The sequence below is a fragment of the Ruditapes philippinarum genome, unplaced genomic scaffold, assembly GCF_026571515.1.
Source record: "Ruditapes philippinarum isolate M1 unplaced genomic scaffold, ASM2657151v2 ctg9621_1_1_1_1, whole genome shotgun sequence".
Taxonomy (NCBI): Eukaryota; Metazoa; Mollusca; class Bivalvia; order Venerida; family Veneridae; genus Ruditapes; species Ruditapes philippinarum.
This window is the reverse complement of record NW_026856262.1, coordinates 64,800-75,280: the sequence shown is the minus strand read 5'-3', so window position 1 is coordinate 75,280 and position 10,481 is coordinate 64,800. Positions and strand designations below refer to the sequence as shown.

Sequence of the window (10,481 nt, the reverse complement as noted above, 5' to 3'; positions counted from 1 at the left end):
GGGGTCCAAACTCCCACCATTAAAGCCTTGCCAAGGTTGCTTAGCGATGATGAAACTATTATGTTAAAACTGAAACGCAAGCTTGACTATAAGCATCATGTTGCATTTGAAAATATACGCCCAAATAAAGTTTTTGAGGCTGCCAAATGGCTTGTTAGCAACAGTGCATTGTTCAGAAGTGAAGGTATTGTTATAAATGAAGAGTGGCTCCAACAGCCACAAGAAGCCTTTTGCAAGAAGATCAAGGACAGACTACAAGTGATGATAATGCTGAACCTGATTGTTGGACTGAGGACGAAAATTTCAATGATAGACTAACAGGTAACATGGATACTTTCATTTTCATAATTCTACTAGATATCTTTCATAGAACCAAAATAATGTCTAAACTATTTTATTCTTGCTACCAATACAAAATGTCTTCAAAATTCTAAAACAGAGAGAAAGAAAAGACTCCTGAAACTTCAGATTTGATAGTGTTGTTCATTTAAACATACATATTAATCTGTAAAGTTTAACTTAGTCTCTTGTGCTTAAACTCTGGGTCTTTAAAACAAGAGGGCCATGATGGCCCTGAGGTCGCTCACCTGTATATAGCCCCCCCCCCCGGGCCAATTTTTACCCAAGGGCTTTTATTTGTTTATTTGAACAAACTTGGTACATACCCATAAGAAGATGTTTCATGCTAAACATCTAAGTTCTAGCTCATTGGGTTTTTTAAAAGAAGATTTTTTAAGTTTTTACTATACACATATAGTTAAAAACAATGACACCCCTGGGGCAGGGCCAGTTTTGACCCCCGGGCTTTTATTTGAACAAACTTGTAGATATTTACTTAAAGATGTTTTATGCTTAATATCTAAACTCTAGCTATTTGGGTTTTTTCAAAGAAGATTTTTTAGTTTTTGCTATACACATATAAGGAAAATCAATGACCCCCTGGGGCGGGCCAGTTTTGACCCAAGGGCTTTTATTTGAACAAACTTGGTAGACACCCATTAGAACATGTTTCATGCTAAATATCTTAGCTCTAGCTCTTTGGGTTCTTTAAAAGAAGATTTTTTAAGTTTTTACTATATGCATATAGGGAAAATCAATGACCCCCTGGCGCGAGGCCAATTTTGACCCAAGGGCTTTTATTTCAACAAACTTGATAGACATTCACTAGAAGATTTTTCATGCCAAATATCTAAGCTCTAGCTCTTAAGGTTCTTTAAAAGAAGATTTTTTAAGTTTTTACTATATGCATATAGGGAAAATCAATGACCCCCCGGATCGGGGCCAATTTTGACCCCAGGGCTTTTATTTGAACAAACTTGGTAGACACTCACTAGAAGACGTTTCATGCCAAATATCTTAGCTCTAGCTCTTTGGGTTCTTAAAAAGAAGATTTTTTAAGTTTTTAATATATGCAAATAGGGAAAATCAATGACCCCCTGGGGCGGGGCCAATTTTGACCCCAGGGTTTTTATTTGAACAAACTTGGTAGACATTCACTAGAAGATGTTTCATGCCAAATATCTAAGCTCTAGCTCTTTGGGTTCTTTAAAAGAAGATTTTTTTAAGTTTTTACTAAATGCATATAGGGAAAATCAATGACCCCCCCGGGGCGGGGCCAATTTTGACCCAGGGCTTTTTATTTGAACAAACTTGGTAGACACTCACTAGAAGATGTTTCATGCCAAATATCTTAGCTCTAGCTCTTTGGGTTCTTTAAAAGAAGATTTTTTTAAGTTTTTACTATATATGCATATAGGGAAAATCTATGACCCCCTGGGGCGGGGCCAATTTTGACCCCAGGGCTTTTATTTGAACAAACTTGGTAGACACTCATTAGAAGATGTTTCATGCCAAATATCTAAGCTCTAGCTCTTAGGGTTGTTTAAAAGAAGATATTTAAAAAAATTTCTTTCGGTTGCCATGGCAACCAGAGTTCTGTATGGAATTAAATTCTTTGAACAATTTTTAAAGGTGACCACCAAAGGAACATTCCTGTGAAGTTTGGATGAAATTGGCTCAGTGGTTTATGAGGAGATGTCATTTAAAGCAAAAGTTTACGGACGGACGACGGACGGACGGACGCCGGACGAAAAGCGATCACAAAGCTCACCCTGTCACTTTGTGACAGGTGAGCTAAAAAGTCTAAAGTTTTCAACAAATGACAAAGAATACAAGAAATAAATAAGTAAATTGCTTCTTTCAAATTTTTCAAAGGGAAGCATGATTGTTTTCCTTTACCCATTAATTTATTACCTTCCAGATATAGATCACCGAATCCAAGAATTTAAAATTATATTGGTCGAATGTCCTGTCCTGTGCTTTCTAGTTTTGGCAGTTGGTATAGTTACACTGAATAAGTATATCATGAAGTCAAACTACTGCTTTGTTAACATATTACTCCCTTTATGACAAAATACTGCATATTCAGCCTACTTTCTTCATTAGTTTAACTTTAACATGCTCTAAATCCCTTATTAAAAACATTATTGAACACATGTTTGACATATGTACATAATTAATTAAAAATAAAAAATATGAATTTTTGATGCATAATGTGACATAATTAATCAATTTAAATCTTTTCAGATGGCAAGTACATCAAATAGAAAGAACAAGTGAAGGACCCTACAGCTTGGCGCAAAAACTTAAAGTACTGTCATGTGGTCAACCAACTTCATACACAAGGAAAGATGGGGAAGAAAAACAAAGTATGACAGTAGAGTAAGTGATGGGAGTTGTGTCCACAAGCTGATCGTGTATGATCCAGCCAAGTTAAAATACATGAAGGTAAAGAATAAGCTTTGACTTTTTTGGAAAGAGCATATATAATATTCAAATATTAAGACAATAGGACCTAACGGCCTTCGTGGTTGAAGTGTTAAGAGTCGATGGCTTCTAATCCAGTTACATCTCTGGTGTGGGTTTGATCCCTGGGTGATGCTTTGGTAGTTTAGCACGGAGGAAGGTAGTCTAGTACTGATGTAACTTTCCAGGAGCGATGGTTAGGAAACTACCCGCCTATATGACTGAAATACTGTTAGAAAAGGCGTAAAATGAAACAAACAAAACACAACATGACATTCGAAAATTGTTGAAAATTTTAATAGGCTATCTTTGTTTTGTAGTGCCAAATAACCATTCACAGTATACTTACAGTCACTATATATGAAACTATTAAAATAAATTTGCAATTTTTTTATCTTTAATATATAAAGTAATGATAGCCAAGGACAAGTTTGAAACATCACTTGTATAGGAAACAGACAAATTATTTAAAAGGAATTATTTATAAGAATACATTTTATTCTGTTTGTTTGAAAAACATTGCTTTGAGCATCAATATTTGTTGTTTTTTCATACCTATAATAATTTTACCATTTTGAAACATGTTGATTTACAGTATGTTGTTTTTCTATATTGGTAGGTTGGACAGACTATTGTTTCTAGAGAAACAATTAGAAGGGAGGAAGAGGGGATAAACACCATAGTAATCACAAGAAACTAAAAAGTTTTCATGGGGGCACCAATGGAAGTTCCTTCGGCACATGAAACACAAGCTGACAGAATCGTCAACCCTCCACCAGCAGAGGAAATATCTGTGAAGGATGCCCTTGGTTCCCCTGCAAAAAAGAGAAAATTACAGTAAAGGGAAAAGTGGTACAGGTATGGATAAATTCAATAGCAAAAATTTCTTTTTTTTATGATACACTTGTCAAAGGAAAACAGCGGTGCTTGTATGATGACTTTGTTTCTCGTCAACATTGATTTACATTTTTGTTGAAGGGTTAAAAGCTGCTTGGCATATGTTTTTTAACAAATAGATGTAAAATACGAGAGACACAACAATATTTTTAATTGCTCAAAGTACTGAACATGTTATAATACTTAATATGGCAAGATGGCAGTGTTGAGATTATGAACATTATTTTAAAGGGGATAAATCTTATCTTATGAAATAGAGGGTATTTGTTTAGTTCAGTTTAAGATCGTAATAAATTTATGGGTGAGCACCAAAAGGTATATTTCACGAGTGGCGCAGCCACGAGTGATATTATGAACTTTTGGTGTTCACAAGGTGAAATATATTTCGATCTGAACTTAACAAATTTTCTTTTTATTATATGCTAAGAAACGTTTTAAAAAGACATTAAACCTTATACTGAATGAAAAGCGCGCCAAATAATAATACAACGTGACATCATTTACGATGTCACGTCATTCAGTTGGTACCCAGTACTGTGCACGCTGGTATTTTACTTACTTTATTTTCACTTTTAAGGGGCTTAAATTCAAAACAGTGAAATTATCAAAGTGGTAATTTCACTGTTTCAACACTGAAATTACCAGTATTATATCACTGATATATTTCTATAAACCACCGAAAAGCATGTAATAAATATATTTATTTACTTTATCAACAGTAAATAAACTAAAATTATTTAGTTCCATTATTATATGGTTGATTTCTGAAAAATTTGAAACATAAAATGTCTCTGTTGGAAACAGAATGAAATGTTCCGGAACATATCATTTTTCCATTTACAGATTTAAGGGAGCTATGACTTTGTGATTGCGCCTTTAGTTCTAAGGCAATTCACTGCCAATATTATTTTATACAAGCATTTTTGAAGTTTTCTTTTTTGCAATCCAAACAATTATTTTTTGCATCAGATATATAACTTTATATACCTTAAGCTCAACTAGAGCACTTTTATTAGTTATGCATATTCATCTTGAGAAACTTTAATCTTTTGATTATTTGTTGTATAAGCATAATTTTCTTACTAGGCATGGAAACTTAATTGATTTGCTATTTTACTGTAATATTTAAATTGCACTTAAACGTGTTGGGGACGACATTTGCTTAGATAGAATTGCAATTATTAAAGACATGTACATTCGCAGGAAGATGAAATTAAAACGGTGAGTGTCAGGAGTAAAGAGGTGAAAATAAAGACAATAATGCTGAAAGACAGCACAGAGACAGCCAAAATCACCCTGTGGCGTGACCTAGCTACAGCTGACACTAGACCTGGTGACTACATACAGGTCACAGATGTTGTAGTCAATATTTACAATAATCAAGCTACACTTCAAACAACGAGTAGATCAAATGTGAAAGTGAGTATACTTTGAATGAAAATTCAATTTCTCTGTTTAATTGTATAACACTGAAAGAAGACGTGTGACAAAATTTATTTTTAATGTATAGTTGATACAATGAAATGTTATGTTTCAAAGTACAATACACATACATCATTAGGAAAGTATGTGTGTTACATTATAAATGGTTTTGAGGCTCTGTTGATGTCAATAAAACAAGTACTTTTTTCTCGGCCATGTATAATGACTTCTAAGTCTATTGACAAGAAAGTAGCAAAAAAAACCCCAAAAAATTGAGCAATCCTTATCGTAAAAGCTGCACTTAAGTGGATGTTAAGCAAAACATTAATATTGCCCATTAATCAAACATTTTAAAAAGTAATAACATCAATACAAGCTTAGTATGACAAAATACTTATGGAAGACTGCTATATTTTTGAAGTTAAGTCACTTTTTACTGAAAGCATTTGTCAATTCGCTTATTTTATTTAAAACATTTGTCAATTCGCTTACAAAGCAGAATGATAACCCAAAATATGAAATATATCAACATGAAATATGAACTTTTGTATATGATAATGCACAGATGTTAACCAAGGACCTTTTTTTTAAAAGCAAGTACATTTTTACTTGAAAATTGTTAGAATTTGTTATCAGTAGTCATTACCCAAAACAGAGGATAATTAACACAGCATGTTGTGTGCTATCTTGACAGTTTGACTGAACATTGATGTTTGAGAACAATAAGGATTCGAAATTGATATTTTGTTACTTTTAATGTCATCATTAATGCCTTGTTAACTGTCAGTGTTGCCTGGACCTAAAATATATCAAGACATTGAAGAATATTTCTTTTCATAAAGGTGTTTAACTATGTAGGGAAAAACCATTCATTCCCAATGTCCTTGAATCTCGATCTTCATGTTACTGTTAAACTGTGATTAATTGTAAACATATACCAATTAAAGATGTTTTCGTTCATTTCTTTGTAGAAGTCAGAAGCTCCAGAAGTTAAGAAAGTTGTGACAGTTGAAGGAATCTGTATCGACGACACAGATGCAGAACTCTTCTTATATGATGAAAGTACGTTACAGATTGAACTTTGCATTTTACTGTCGGCCCTATCACTGTAAAGTGATGAAGACATCATGGCAAATGGGTCCTTTAAGCTTGATGTCGTTTGTAGTGGGGATAGAATTATTAGTGCCATAGCAGCAACATGATGAGTGCTACAAACTGACAAATGTGCCATATACTCGCTATTATGTGTGACAAAACTCTTTATTTCTGTTTCAGAATTATCTTGTCTTGAACTAAGAGAGTTTTTATAAATATTGTCTTTTGATCTCACTCCTTCATTAACTGTAGTGTAAATATATAACTTACAGTCCTGTTTAACTTTTTGCTGTAGCTTCTTTATTTATTCATTGATTTAACTGGGACTTCTAAAATATTTCTTTTAAATAAAAGTTGAATTTTACTGTACAATTAAGATAATAATTATTTTTCATTTTCATTCCTAACATTATCAATGACAAGAATAGTTACTTCAGCATTTTCATTTCAAGAGTTATTTCCTCTTTGAACTTATAATTTTACTTTATATATTATATAGATTTTGCACTTACCATTTATGTTTCTGTAGGATTTGTCAAATTGTTCTCTAAAATGGTCTTGTCATGGTCACAGGGATATTATGAGGTGCAATTTTTTTTAACTTAAATGTGCTTTCTTGATACTGATACAGAAATATATTTGTATCATAATTGATTTTTATGCCAACGCAGCATCTGCAATGAAGTGGCATATAGCGATTTCCTGTTTGTGTTGTGCCTGAACTTAAAAAACCTCTTTCTGAAAAACTTCATTCAACCAAACTCTGCAGGTTTATTCCTTACATAAAGTGCTTCCAAAATGCTCAGAATTTTATTCCATGAAGGTTGCCATTTCAACAAAAAGATATAAGAAATTAAAAAAAAAAACTTCAGTTTAAGACCCACAGGGCCTAGAGCTTAGATATTTTGAATACCGCATTGTCTGTTGGACCTCTACGAATTTGATTTTTATGTTTTAGCCGGAGTCAAAAACATCTATTTTTATTATGTACATACAGTAACTATAAAAAAATAATTGTCTAAAGATGCAAGGCCTAAACCTTTAATATTTGGTATATAGCATCTTCTATAAGTCTCCCAAATCGTTCAAATTTTGCACAAGTGTTAAAAATTGAAGTCTAAATTGGCCCCGCCACAGGGGTTCATATTATGTTCATATAACAAAACTTCTTTAAAAGCTATTTGTTTCAAGGAAAACATCTCTTTATCAAATTGTCTTTTATACATGTGAACATGTGATACATTTTTTTTATATGCCCCGAAAGGGAAACATAATATAATCACACCGTCTGTCTGTCCAACTTCATTCATGTCTGGACTGATTTTAAAATAATTTGGCACAAATGTCTACAACATCAAGACAATGTGTCGCGTCCAAGAAACACATCCCTACCTCAAAGGTCAAGGTCACACTATCATTTTGAAGTTTCTCATTATCGCAATTAGAGTAAATAGGTACACACATTCGTGTCCGGACTGTTACTTTGTCATGCATCGAATAATTTAAAATACTACGCATAAATGTCTACCACATCAAGACTGTGTCGCAGCAAAGAATTACGTCTCTACCTCAAAGATCAAGGTCACACTAACATTTTTGAGTTTCTTAATTAGAATTAAAAGGTACACACATTCATGGCCTGGCTGTAACTATATCATCATACAATGCATCGAAAGATTTTAAAATAACTAGGCATAAATGTCTACCACATCAAGACGAAAGTCGCTACAAAGGCCCATTCCCCTACCGTCAAGGTCACACAGTTTGAAGGTACTCATTCTCTCACGAAGAGATGAAGATACACATTCATGTCTGGACTGTAACTTTTTCATGCATGAAAGGATTATAAAATAACTTTATATGTCTACCACATATGTGTCGCAGCTACCCTGCGGAAATGACCACATCCATATCAATGCCGACCATGGTTACACCATGGTTGCCAATGATATGACCTTGATATGCAATTACAGAAATTGGGGACTATGAAATGATTGTGGTATGACCATGTTATGAACATGTCCATATCATGGATCATCATAGTCAAAGCAAAAGAAATGTTTTGACCATGGTAATAATCATAGTTAAAATGACAGCATATCATGGATATCCAAATAAATGAAGACCATAACATGTTTTTTCATTTGATAATATAATGGCTTGAACTACATCTATATAATTTTTTCCTTCAATTCTCCTTTAAAGCTGCTTTAAAAATATAAGACATGTATTATATTTTTTTCCCTGACAGAAAACTAACACACTGATGTATTTGTCAATCTATATTTTTTATTACCTTGAACAAGTACTTCTAAATGAATTGACCTTCTATTATAAAAAATACCGCCCTAATACTTATTTACAAATAATGTTTTCTTGTCTTATCTAACTAGACATTCTCTGGCCCCATATATCGAAGTCCGTCACACCCATGTGTATATTCATTTGGGTCGTCAGCGGGAAAAGTTTGAAGCATTTCATACAATAGTGGTGTTGATTATAATAATCCTGATGTTCAGAAAGGACAGTTTTTTCTAATAGTTGTTTATAATTATTTGGAAGCCACGATTTTGATTGTGGATTTGTTGACTTATGTAAAAGTATCAAGTCATCAATGCAGTTTCCAGGCAAATTGTATTTCATGGCAAATGAAAGGAACGCTAATGAATAATCTTTTTCTTATTAATGCACTGAGCAGACTCACACTGTTCATTGTTTACACTTCTGGCATCAGAACTAACAGAATCTGTATCAGAACTTACAGAATCTGTATTATCCAGCACATCACTGTTATCATCAGATTCAGAGCCCTCATGTGATTCAGAACCATCACCAATTTCCATTAAAGACTGCATTGATTCTGTTTCATCAGTCAACGAATTTCCATTTTCATTGTTATCGATAAGGATACGATTTTCACGAAAAGTTTCATGTTCTGTAATATTACTAATAAAATTTTCAATCTGAAATGTTTCTTTATTCTGAGACGATTCTTCTGTTTCCTATTCTGAAGACAGTAGGGCCAGATTTTCATCTGTGATTTCTGCTTTTGGAACTGTAAGAATGAATATATACATTATAATAGACTTAAATACACATCACAGCAATGCTATGTTTGGTTAGAAGAAGAACTCTAAATGCTGATGCATGTCAAATGTGAAAGTTTTGGGCATTTTGGCTGTGGACAAGATTTGTGAAATCTGACTGTGACCTTATTATGCAACAAACCAAAACCATATGTAGGACAACTTTGGTAGGAGACCATCCAAGGATCAATCTGTTGTCCCTTAAAGAAATACTGTATAAGTGGATCATTATTTCATTTTGGTATGATGAAAAGTATGCGAATTGGCAACTAGCGACAGATCAAAAGAAGAAATATTTGCGCATGTTCAAAGTTTAACTAGTCAGTAATTTGTAATATTTTCTGATGGTGAATAATTGTTTTATCCTATTACTTGCACTACACAAAAATCACAATGTTCAAAAAATATTACCAAAGAAAGGTATATTGTGTGACTCATACCCAGTACAATATTTAATCAATTATCTTACTTGACTGGCTATGTATTTGTAAAAAAAATATGTTATAAATTACTTATTGTTATAATAACTTTTTATGATTTGATTGTAAACATAATTCGTCGGAGCACACTTAATCAATAAAGTACATTAAAATCTATCAGAAACACTGCTTACTGAGACTCTTATCAACTATTGATTAAGTGTGCTCGGAAGTAAATTCCAGGTGTTTTTACGAATATTCCTTTTAAATGTAGCGGTGGGTGGGGAAATGTTGTTGCCTGCCTTGTGTTTTTTTATAGCATATACATGGGATTTTCTATTTAATTGTTTTTTTGTTTTTTTTTTTGTCAGAATTTCAGGTTCCTATGGTGCGATGGCCTAGTAGATAGGCTTGTCACTTGAGAAGTCATAGTTCAAATCTGATATCCCAAAATTTCAGAGGATAACAGACTGATACTTTTTAGTATCTCCGAGACCTGAATGATGTTTGATTTATTCATAGACTAATGGGTAGACGGGTTTGATTTTGGGAAAATGTTCATCCTAACGGCATTTTTTAGTACAAGCAGGTAGTTCGGCTTACTTACCTAGTTCGAGTACGCTGAATTCATTTTTTGCTCTACCACGGCTGTATTTTTAGTCCTTGACCTTTAAAAATCAGTTTCAAAATGGCCGCCACTGAATTTTTTAATTTTACTTTAATTCTCCCATGGGCGAGATATTTACACATTTTTTTG

At 33.2% G+C, this 10,481-nt stretch overlaps 1 pseudogene; it reads left to right on the top strand.

Moving 5' to 3' along the window:
* Window positions 1-2,616: 2,616 nt before the first annotated feature.
* On the top strand, window positions 2,617-8,043 carry LOC132746018 (uncharacterized; annotated as a pseudogene).
* Window positions 8,044-10,481: the final 2,438 nt, after the last annotated feature.